Source organism: Giraffa tippelskirchi, chromosome 13 (assembly GCF_054371585.1).
Source record: "Giraffa tippelskirchi isolate mGirTip1 chromosome 13, T2T-mGirTip1v1.2.pri, whole genome shotgun sequence".
Lineage (NCBI taxonomy): Eukaryota > Metazoa > Chordata > Mammalia > Artiodactyla > Giraffidae > Giraffa > Giraffa tippelskirchi.
This window is the reverse complement of record NC_137287.1, coordinates 79970058-79982293: the sequence shown is the minus strand read 5'-3', so window position 1 is coordinate 79982293 and position 12236 is coordinate 79970058. Positions and strand designations below refer to the sequence as shown.

The following is a 12236-nucleotide window of genomic DNA, read 5'->3' as shown; positions in this document are numbered from 1 at the left end:
AGTAACGATGGAAGCAAAAGTGCAAATTAGAGTGGAGCAAGGTGAAAAGATGGGAGGAGTCATGCATTTTTTTAATATGGATCGTTCAACCATCAGCACGATTCTAAAGAACAAGGGTGAGATCATGGAACACGTGAAGTCTGCTATGCTGATGATGTTGACAATTATATCGAAGAAGTGTGGAACAGTGATGGAGGAGGAGAAATTTCTCAGAGGCAGGATCAGCATCAATGTCGAGTCCTGCTCAGCTTAATGCTGATTCAAGAGGAAAAGCCTTTATGAAGACTTGAAGAAGAAACACAGTGAAGAATCAGAGAGCTCATCTTCTAATGCCCAACCATGGCTCGTTTCAGATGCTTCAAGGCAGGAGCCAACCTTCATGACATAAAAGTAAGCGGCGAGCCAGTGAGTGCAGATACGGTAGCTGCCTGGGAATTTCCTGAAAAGCTCTGAGAAATTATTGATGAAGGTGCGTATTTAACTGAACAGGTTTTTAAGGTGGATGAGACAGGACTGTACTGGAAGAGGATGCCAGACCGAGGTTACATCAGTAAGGAGGAAAAGTTGATGCCAGGCTATAAAGTGGCAAAGGATAGGCAAACTCTCTTTTGGCAATGCTTCCAGCGAAATGAAGCTGAAGCCTCTCTTAGTTCATCATTCAGAGAATCCAAGAGCCCATAAAAATATAGCCACAGACTCTCTTCCTGTCGTGTGGAAGAGTAACCCCTAACCCCGGGTGACACAGGCCATTTTCCAGGACTGGTTTTTCCACCACTTAATCCCAAAGGTAGAGAAATATTGCTTGGAGTAGAACATCCTATTCAACATTCTTTTGCTGCTTGACAATGCTCCAGGCCACCCCCATTCATGGACGACTTTCACTCCAATGTCAAAGTAGTGCATCTGCCATCAAGTACTATGTTGCTCATCCAACCTATGGACCAGGAAGTTATACTGCAGAGACTTTCAAGATATATTATATATGTCACACTTTTCATCAGACAGTGAAGGCAACTGATGAATCAGGAACAACCTTGCAACAATTTTGGAAGGACTCTAACACCTACAAGTCCATAAAAAACACTGAGTTTGCTTGGTGTGAAGTTATGGCCGTCACCACGAATGGGGCTTGGAATAATCTTTGCCCGCATCTTATTCACAATTTTTGTGGACTTGAGAAGGTGGATGAGGAGTCCGAAGAGGTCTTCAGCAACTGAGTAACCCTCAGCAAGAAGCTGGGACTAGATCTGCTAGAGGACAACTTCACTAAACTCCTTGCTGGGCAACACGAGGACTTACTAATGAAGACCTGAAGGAACTGGAGACTCAGAGACAGGACGGAGAGAGACAAGAGGAAGAAGAAGTAACTGAAGAACCAAACAGATCTATGAGCAGGAAGTGGCGAGGGGATTGTCTTTATTTGAGGAGGCACTGTTCAATTTTGAGGCACAGAACCCAATGTAAAATGGTACACAAGGTTGTAGCAGCTGTTCGGAATACAATCCAGTGCTACCATGTCACCTATGATAAGAAAAAGAAAGCTACTTAACCCAGACATCACTGGAGCATTTTTTCAACAGGGTAGCTATAGTTGAATGCAGCAAGGAACCAGAACCTGTGACACCAACATCAGGCGTGAGCAAAACTGCTGCTCACCCTCCATCTACTACTTTTGATACTTCAGCTCTACCATCTCCCACGTCCCCTCCCTCCTCCAGTCAGCAGCTCTTCTTGCCTGTTCACTCAATATCAGCCCTTGGATGCCAGCTGTTGTACTGTGTTACCATACTTTTCATGGTACTTTTCAAGGTACTGTAAGATTTAAAATGTTATATTTTTTGTTTTTTTTTATGTGTTACTCGTGTGAAAAGTATTATAAACATATTACAGTACAGTACTATATAGCTGATTGTGTTAGTTGGGTACCTAGGTTAACTTTGTCAGACTTACGAATAAATTGGACTTATGAACACACTCTCAGAATGGACTCATCTGTATGGAGGGGACTTACTATATGAGATTAAGAGGGGATATAAGCTATTAAATACAACACAGATAAATAGCAAGCCCCTACTGTTTGCACAGGGAATTATATTCAATATAATAATGTATAATGGAAAAATGGAAAAGAATCTGAAAAAGAACATGTATATCATTTTGCTGTACACCTGAAACCAACACAACATTGTAAATCAACTATACCTCAATAAAAAAACAGAGCATTTCAGCTTTGGCTTCTCTCTGAAATCCATCCTTGCATTCATAGCCTAAGTAAGTAACAGCAGGATAAAAAGGACACAAGCAAACTTTCTGAACTGTACAGAGAAAATTAATTTTCCTTCCTATGTATGATTGTACACACAACCTAGAGAGGAGTATGCCAGGTGTTAATTTTGATTTCTGTTTCACCATAATAAAACTATACTCAATCTAGGTAAAACACTATAAGCAAAAAGAAAGAAAGCAAAATTCTCTTTTAAAAAGTGGTAAGATTAGTAAGCTTGATATTCAGCTTCACAAATGAGTCCTAGTTCCATTATTCCAATTGCACATAGGTCATTCCTTGGATGACATATTATCATCAGATTCAACTGGTCCCAATCTAAACTCAGCAATTTTAAAATAATTATTTTAAATGCTCCCTTGATACTGCCAATGTCACCAGTTAGGTTTAATGTATTAAAAGGAGTTTGACATAGATACAGTAGATAGAACAGTGTAGATGAAGAGGTGAGTGAAACAGATAAAGGGGATCAACTGTGTGGTGAGTTTCCATATAGATGGAAACTAAATTTTTGGTGGTGAGCATGTTGTATTGTAGGGTATCTCTCTCTCTTGCTCAGTCACTTCAGTTGTGTCCGACTCTCTGTGACCCCATGGACCATGGCCTGCCAGGCTCCCCTGTCCATGGGATTCCCCAAACAAGACTACTGGAGTGGGTTGCCATTTCCTTCTCCAGTGATTAAGTATGAAGTGAGTGAAGTGAAATCGCTCAGTCATGTCCAACTCTTTGCTACCCCATGGACTGTAGCCTACCAGGCTCCTCTGTCCATGGGATTTTCAGGCAAGAGTACTGGAGTGGAGTGCCATTTCCTTCTCCAATTGTAGGGTATACAGAAGTAGAAATATAATATCATACACATGCAACTTAGATAATGCTATAAATCAAAGCTTTATAAAAAATGAATTGTCCTTTCCAAAAAGAGAAAAAATATATGCTCAACTGATTTTTGGAGAAGTTGCAAAAGCAATTCCATTGAGGAGAGATAGCATTTCAACAATTGCTATTTGAGCAATAGGACATCCAGAGATGAGGAAAAAAAAATCTCAATCTAAGTCTTACACCTAAAACAAAAACTGATTCAAAATAGATCACTAAAATAGTCTCTAATGTAAAATATGGAACTACAAATACTTTTAGAAAAAAAGGAGATGATCGTTTGCATCTCTGGAGAGTTCTTGAATTTGAAATCAAACCTTGATCCCTAAAAGAAAAAATAGACAAACTGAACTCCATCAAAATTTTTAAAGTCTTTGCTCTACATAAGACGATATTAAGATTTTTTTTTAAGTTACAAAGTGGGAGAAGATATTTGCAAACCACGTATACGATAAAAGAGTAGTCTTGAATATATAAAGAATTTTCAAACTCCTACAGTAAAAAACCAACTTTAACACCAAAGGCACAATCTATGAAAAAGATAATTCATTAGGTAGAATTCATTAAGAAATTCTCCTCTGCAAAAGATAATGTCAAGAGAATTAAAAGACAAACCATAGCCTAAGAGAAAATATTTATAAAAGACATCTGGTGATGGACTGTTATCCAACATATGTAAAGAACTCTTTAAAATTAGTAAGAGGATAAATCAACTCATTGAACAATAGGCAAAAGACCTGGACACCTCACCAAAAAAGATTACAGATGGCAAATAATCATATGAAAAGATGCTCAACACCATATGTCATTAGGGAAATGGAAATTAAAGTAACAGTGAGACTGTTTGCAGATGACATGATCCTCTACATAGAAAACCCTAAAGACTCTACTAGAAAATTACTAGAGTTGATCAATGAATATAGTAAAGTTGCAGGATATAAAATTAACACACAGAAATCCCTTGCATTCCTATACTCCAATAATGAGAAAACAGAAAGAGAAATGAAGGAAACAATACCATTCACCATTGCAACAAAAAGAATAAAATACTTAGGAATATATCTACCTAAAGAAACAAAAAACTTATATATAGAAAACTATAAAACACTGATGAAAGAAATCAAAGAGGACACAAACAGATGGAGAAATATACCGTGTTCATGGATTGGAAGAATTAATATAGTGAAAATGAGTATACTACCCAAAGCAATCTATAGATTCAATGCAATCCCTATCAAGCTACCAATGGTATTTTTCACAGAACTAGAACAAATCATCTCACAATTTGTATGGAAATATAAGAAACCTCGAATAGCCAAAGCAATCTTGAGGAAGAAAAATGGAACTGGAGGAATCAACCTGCCTGACTTCAGGCTCTACTACAAAGCCACAGTCATCAAGACAGTATGGTACTGGCACAAAGATAGAAATATAGATCAATGGAACAAAATAGAAAGCCCAGAGATAAACCCACGCACATATGGACACCTTATCTTTGACAAAGGAGGCAAGAATATACAATGGAGAAAAGACAATCTCTTTAACAAGTGGTGCTGGGAAAACTGGTCAACCACTTGTAAAAGAATGAAACTAGAACACTTCCTAACACCGTACACAAAAATAAACTCAAAATGGATTAAAGATCTAAACGTAAGACCAGAAACTATAAAACTCCTAGAGGAAAACATAGGCAAAACACTCTCCGACATAAATCACAGCAGGATCCTCCATGACCCACCTCCCAGAATATTGGAAATAAAAGCAAAAATAAACAAATGGGACCTAATTAAAATTAAAAGCTTTTGCACAACAAAGGAAACTATAAGCAAGGTGAAAAGACAGCCTTCAGAATGGGAGAAAATAATAGCAAATGAAGCAACAGACAAACAATTAATCTCAAAAATATACAAGCAACTTCTGCAGCTGAATTCCAGAAAAATAAACGACCCAATCAAAAAATGGACCAAAGAACTAAACAGACATTTCTCCAAAGAAGACATACAGATGGCTAACAAACACATGAAAAGATGCTCAACATCACTCATTATTAGAGAAATGCAAATCAAAACCACAATGAGGTATCATTTCACACCAGTCAGAAGGGCTGCTATCCAAAAGTCTACAAGCAATAAATGCTGGAGAGGGTGTGGAGAAAAGGGAACCCTCTTACACTGTTGGTGGGAATGCAAACTAGTACAGCCACTATGGAGAACAGTGTGGAGATTCCTTAAAAAACTGGGAATAGAACTGCCATATGATCCAGCAATCCCACTGCTGGGCATACACACCGAGGAAACCAGAATTGAAAGAGACGCATGTACCCCAATGTTCATCGCAGCACTGTTTACAATAGCCAGGACATGGAAGCAACCTAGATGTCCATCAGCAGACGAATGGATAAGGAAGCTGTGGTACACATACACAATGGAATATTACTCAGCCATTAAAAAAATACATTTGAATCGGTTCTACTGAGATGGATGAAACTGGAGCCCATTATACAGAGTGAAGTAAGCCAGAAAGAAAAACAACAATACAGTATACTAATGCATATATATGGAATTTGAAAGATGGTAACGATAACCCTATATGCGAGACAGAATAAGAGACACAGATGCATAGAACAATTTTATGGACTCTGAGGGAGAAGGTGAGGGTGGGACGTTCTGGGAGAATAGCATTGAAACATGTATATTATCATATGTGAAACAGAACACCATTCAATGTTCGATGCATGAGACAAGGGCTCAGGGCCGGGGCAATGGGATGACCCAGAGGGATGGGATGGGGAGGGAGGTGGGTGGGGGGTCCAGGAAGGGGAACACATGTAAACCCATGGCTGATTCATGTCAATGTATGGCAAAAACTATTACAATATTGTAAAGTAATTAGCCCCCAACTAAAATAAATAAATTTATTAAAAAAAAAAATAAAGTAACAGTGAGATATCTTTCAGTAGGTGAATGAATAAACAAACAATTCCACTAAAAGAAATACCCTAAAAAGAAAAAACAAAATACTCTGAAAGAAAGAACAAGGAAATTAAAATGATATACTAGCAAATGTTTGTTTAACACAAGAGAAGGCAGTACTAGAGAAACAGAGAAATGAAAAGACTTATGAAAGAAAAATAGCAAAACGGCAGATGTAAATCCTACGTTAGCCAACTAGTGTATTTCAGTCACCTGCCACAGTGATTGGTTTAGCAATGGATACAGGATCCAGGTTGACCCAATATAAAGTTAGCCTAGTCAGTAATCAGGGAATCAGTTTCCCACTGGGCAAGAAAAAGGATGACTGAGTTAATACTAGTCTTTACCTGGTGAGCACGGGTGGAGTCAACCTATGGATGTTGCGAACATAAGGAAAATGTAGAAAAGACAGGGGAAAAGAAATGGACCTTTGGCTGACATTGCTGGGTTAGTAGCGTTCCCACTGTTTGGACCTAAAGTACTTCTGGGTGGATGAATTGGAAAAGTTCCACCTGTAGGAGCATGGCTTTGCTAACAGGGGCTCCTTTGTGTGAATAAAACAGCACCCCTTCCTCCAGGTAGACCCAGCTCCATGCCTGGGCATATGGATTGTGAGCTGGATCCAGCTCCCACTTGCTTCCTTGCCCAGGCACCTTTGAGCAGTGCACAGACTGTGCAACTGTACACCAGATCTCTGAACCTTGCCTGAAACCTGCTCTTCCTCTGAAGTTTTTAAATGAGCCAATATATTTCCTTTGTTGATTAAACCAGTTTAAGTCTTTTCTATTATTTTCACAACTCATGCAGAATTTGTTACCATAAAATGAGGTGTTACAAAGAATAGATTAAAAAACATGGAACTGTGTGAACTGACAAGGTGGGCTGGAGGGTAACAGGATGATCCTACAGATCTCAGACAGGGACAACTTCCCTGTTCCCTGTTCCCACTGACACATTTGTATATTGCAGCAAAGAGTGGGTTAAAATATTTCCTACTGTGTTTTCAGACTCTGAGTACATTTCTAACAAGGCTGTGGCACTGACATCTGGTATAAAAAAATCAGGATTTTGGAGATTTTAAATATGTATTGTGACCTTGAGGTAGGTCTTATGTGAGTGATACAAGCTTAGGCTGCAGGTGGCCTTTCTGAAAGCAGAAAGGGAACATAATGCAGTAGTTGCTGTCTCAACCAATGTCTGCTGAACTGAATACTTGGCCATTTAATATGTTCTGTTCTTCTGTGAAGAAGAATCTGGAGAAGGAAATGGCAACCCACTCCAGTACTCTTGCCTGGAAAATCCCATTAACAGAGGAGTCCATGGGGTTGCAAAGAGTCGGACACGACTGAGCAACTTCACTTCACTTCTGTGAAACATCTTAATATAAGCCCAGAGTCCTCCAAATGCTCATGGGTTTAGGTGTTGCCCTTATCCCACTAAGCACACTTGTTTCCACCAACTGAGTTTTACAGCTCCCAATTTATTTGTGTCTTCTCCTAAACTTATTTATGCCAGTTACGTTTATTGTAATTTCATGTTAGTAAGAAATAAAGAATTACAGAAACCAATGAGCCGTGAGTATGACAACAGAGGAAATTTTTTTTTTGCCCTAGAAAGCTAGATTAAATGCTTGGAAAGACTTAATAAAAATCAACAGCTTAAAAATTACTCTCGAACTATAAAAATTGGGGGAAATTGTAAAAATTTAAAAGGATTTTTCTCTTCTCACATCACATGTTCCTTTAAATTCTCACTACACATTAAAAGAAAACAAGAATAGAAGAAACTAAATCTTATGCCTCAATGCATTACGTCTAAGGTTTAATGTGAGAAAAGACTCACATTTGAAGAAAAGGCCTTGGCCTCATGCCAAAACACTGATGAATGGATGAGTGAAAATAAAATGTTTATAATCTATTTTTATTCTTTATGTTTCCTTTTGAATTTAAATTGAGCTGTAAGCAGTCCTTACCACTATGTTTAAAAGGTTTCTACTGTTTGACTTTGCTAAGAGATACTTAAGGGAACTGGCCATCCATGGTGTCTGGGGGCCCAGACATCTGAAGTCTCTCAAGGCTGGAAAAGCTAATTCTCCTTCAGAAGCTGAGGTAGCTGCCAGAGAAAGCAGGAAGGTGGGAATTTCTCATAAATGTGAGTAAGCTTAGTCCTGAGTCCTCTCACAGCCTGTATTCATTTCAAACAGCTTAAGTTATGCATTAGCAACCAGACGAATGGGGAGGAAACACTAATTTTCAAGGAAACTGTATTTCCCAAGAAGCCCAAGCCTGGCCAATAATTGTTGGTGACCCTGAAGATCTTGTGTTGAGAGAAGAGGGCTTTTCTCACCTCGTGGACAGACCACTGGGAGTCTTCCTACAACCATGAGCTAACGATGAGGAAGGCACGGGCCTGGGGACATCACTGGGCTGCAGATCAAGACTTGCCTGAAGGTCACCTTGACTCATCTTTTTTAAAATTATATGAGCTAACAGATTTCCTTTACTGTTTGGATTTGGCTTCCTGATTGTTCTCAAGAGCAGTTTTAGGCTGAGGGTGTGGACGAGGCAGTGTCTGAAAGTGGGTTCCAATATTCAACCAGATAAGTAAGTTCTGTCTCTTTTGGAGGAATTTGGGGTAATGCAAGGATTTGTTTGTTTGTTTTTTCTCTCCAGCTAGTGACATTTCCAGAGATGTTTTAACGTCCCATTGATGTCTTAGCATTTCTCGTTGGTTGGTGTCATGGACAACTGCCCAGCTGGACTTCCACTTAATCTGCCCTTGGTGTTATGAAGTGTGCTCTGCCCTAAGGCCAGTGGATGAATTACAGCAGGACATCCAGACTACAAGCCAAATGAGCCCTTTAAAAATGTGTATGACCAAACTGAAATATTACTTTAAGTAATGCAGCAGAGCAACTCTGTCAAGACACAGGGAGAAGTCAGAGGTGAATCTACTTGCTTTGAGTGAAGTATCATGTGCAGGACCGAGTCCCTGGTCATCCTGGTGTGGTACATGTCCCTTCAAGGGAAGTTCTCCCCTGAACATACTGGAGGAAGGGTGTGCATCCACTAATGCAGCAATATTTGTGCTGGTCCTGGATCCGTCTGTCCTGGGATCTATTCTTCTGTACTGTAGCAGCAATGAACCCGGTGGGGCCAGTTCCCAAGCTGTGAGTGGCCAGGCAGATACTAGCAGGAGATAGGGGGAGGGAGGAGGGAGAAGCCAGGGTATTTCTCCTGCTCCCTTTCTGTCCCTGGGAACGTCTGATCAACAGTGGGACACTTATGGTTCCTCTGTGATTACCTTCACCTTTTGCATCTTCAGTCTGGCCCAGGGATGGTGTGTTAACCTCTGGGTTGCCTCCCTGTCTTGCTATTGGGCATTTCAACTCTGCTTTCCCCCAGGTGACTAGTTTTCTGCATCAGGCCCTCTGTTTTAAATAGTCAAGTGATTTCTCTTCCTTGAGGAGGCCCTGACTGATAGAGAGTGTAACTCAAAGCCTTAGATCAGAGCTTCAGAAGGATGGGCCCAGTACATACTGTCCTATTGCTCTTCTACATCTGAAGGCTTTTAGTCTGTTACATATTTATTAAGTGCTCATGTTATTTCCCCTCCTTGCATGGTTGACATTTCTTCTATTTATGATTGAAAGTTACACTTCAGCTTATAAATGGACTTTTTTGTTTTCTAGTTATTATATCTTGGCATCATACTTTCCAAACACTGTTTTATTATGTTCCACACTTAAAAAGCCACCTGGATATTCTCCATTTCTAGTCTTTTTGTTAAACTATCTTTAAGCTCCCTTGCATGTTTTTGTAATGGGTAACGCAGACTCTGTTACAACAGAAAAGTTTCAAAAGACTTGTGCAGCTGGGAACTTCTTGATGATTTCACTTTATAAGTCCTTTGGAATGAACGTGGGCATTAAGAAGCACAACGAATACAATATCAGTTTAACAAGATTCGAGTGGCCTTATTTTTACGGAGATGTTAACATTTCTAGACATTTCAATTCCACCAGTGGCTTTCTCTATAATGTTTTTAAAAAAAGGGAATTTAGCAGACATATAAAATAGAAAAAAATAGAAGAGCTGTCATAAATCTTTTTTTACTAAAGTGTTTTGCGATTGCTTCACAAAGAAACAAGATGAGACCATCCAGGTGCTATTTGTTAAAGTGCAGGGGTGATATTTCAGCATCTCAAAGCGATATAATGAAAGAAACAAAAGAACACAGGTTATGTGTGACGGTAACTCACCAGAAAATCAGGTCCATCTGGCTTCTCCCCAAGAAACAGGAATACACAAGGCCAAAACAATGAAAAGTACACAGCGTGGCAGAACTCACCAGACCCTCTCCCTGTGGCAAGTCTCAGCCTGCCCCTGTCCTGGCCCCGGTGCTGCCCCGTGTGGGTCACAGCAGGGCAACCTGAGGGCAGCTGTGCAAAAATGATCTGCTATCTTTTGTGACTACCTGCTGTGCTGGCCACATCAGCTACTTGCACTACTAACGTATCTCCCAAAAGATCACATGGCCGGCCCAGTACTTGGGCTGGAAAGGTTAGCCTCACTTCCCCGTCTGCAGTTGATAAAGGCCCAGCGACTTCATGGTAGGACCCACTGTACTCCTCCATAGACTTGCTTTCTCTTTTTAGGGTCTGGTTTAGTGCAGAGGTCCCCAAGCTTTTTGGCACTAGGGACCGGTTTCGTGGAAGACAATTTTTCCATGGATCTGGGGGTGGGGTGGGGGATGGTTCTGGGATGATTCAAGTGTATTATGTTTATTGTACACTTTATTTCGATTATTATTACATCAGCTCCACCTTGGATTGTCAGGCATTAGATCCCAGAGGTTGGGGACCTCTGGTTTAGTATATAGCTTGCATTTCACCCTCTGAAAAATCCTTAAAGATTGTTTAATATCTTGACTTTTATATATATACACATGGATATTTATTATTTATTATATATACATAGATATACGAATCTCGAGCACTTTCTGGATTAGCATGTTCTCACTCACTCTTTTCAAGCAGCTGTGTAATAGTCCTTCCCATGGATATGCTGTTTAAACCAGTGCCATATTGGTGGATGACGCTTCTCAAGTGGTGCAGTAGTAAAGAATCCACCTGCCAATACAGGAGATGCAGAGACTCAGGTTTGATCCCTGGGTCAGGAACATCCCCTGGAGTGGGGCACCCCATTCCAGTATTCTTGCCTAGAGAGTCCCATGGACAGAGGAGCCTGGTGGGCTACAGTCCATGGGGTCGCAAAGAGTCTGACATGACTGACCACATGTACACATACTGCTGGATACTTCATATATTTCCAGTTTTTGCTATGACAAATGCTGTTGCAATAAATATCATTTACATTTTCCACTGGTGATCTTCGGTGAACTAATTCCATAGAATGAATTTCTAACTGTGGGATTTTAGGCCAAAAGGTATGTATATTTTAAATTCTGAGAGAGATTGATGTATTTTCTTTTTTTAATAAATTTATTTATTTTAGTTGGGGACTAATTACTTTACAATATTGTAATAGTTTTTGCCATACATTGACATGAATCAGCCATGGGTTTAGTTTACACTCACAGAAACATAACGAGGGTGGCTACTGGTGACTCCAAAGTCCATTTGTGTCCTGAGTGCTTTGATGGGATGGGTTTGATAAGCAAATTTAGAGGCAGAATGTAAGGCATAGTTGAACCTTCCTAGATAGTTTCAAGAGGAAGAAAATTGATGGGAGACGCATGGCGTTTTGGAGGCTAAAGCCAACAGCAGTAGGCTGCAAGAAGGTGGTGCTGCAAGAACAAGGTGAGGGGAAGGAAGAAGAGCTTTCCTGATACTAAAGCACAAAAGGGATGCTGGAGAACAGCTTGTGTCAGGGACTTGCAAATTCTGCTGCAAATCCTCTCCTACCAAACTGCCAATAAACTGCATGTTGATCACTATGTATTTTTCGAGTAAAGTCTTTTGGGGGTGTTCAGTAAAGAAGACAAGAGAGCAGTAGATTCTTCATTACAGTAGTACCCCCACACTGAAGGGCATCTGGAAAGTCAACAAAAAGGCAAGCAAGAGACCCCTGGCTCTGTAACCC

At 40.0% G+C, this 12236-nt stretch overlaps 1 protein-coding gene across 1 annotated transcript in view; it reads right to left on the bottom strand.

The window, feature by feature from the left end:
* LOC145530960 (uncharacterized) overlaps positions 1 to 12236 on the bottom strand; it is a 78589-nt gene that overhangs the window by 46377 nt on the left and 19976 nt on the right. The window contains exon 3 of the mRNA XM_081552288.1: positions 11158 to 11263. The gene's annotated coding sequence lies outside the window, so the exon portion shown is untranslated. The remainder of the gene's footprint in view (positions 1 to 11157; positions 11264 to 12236) is intronic.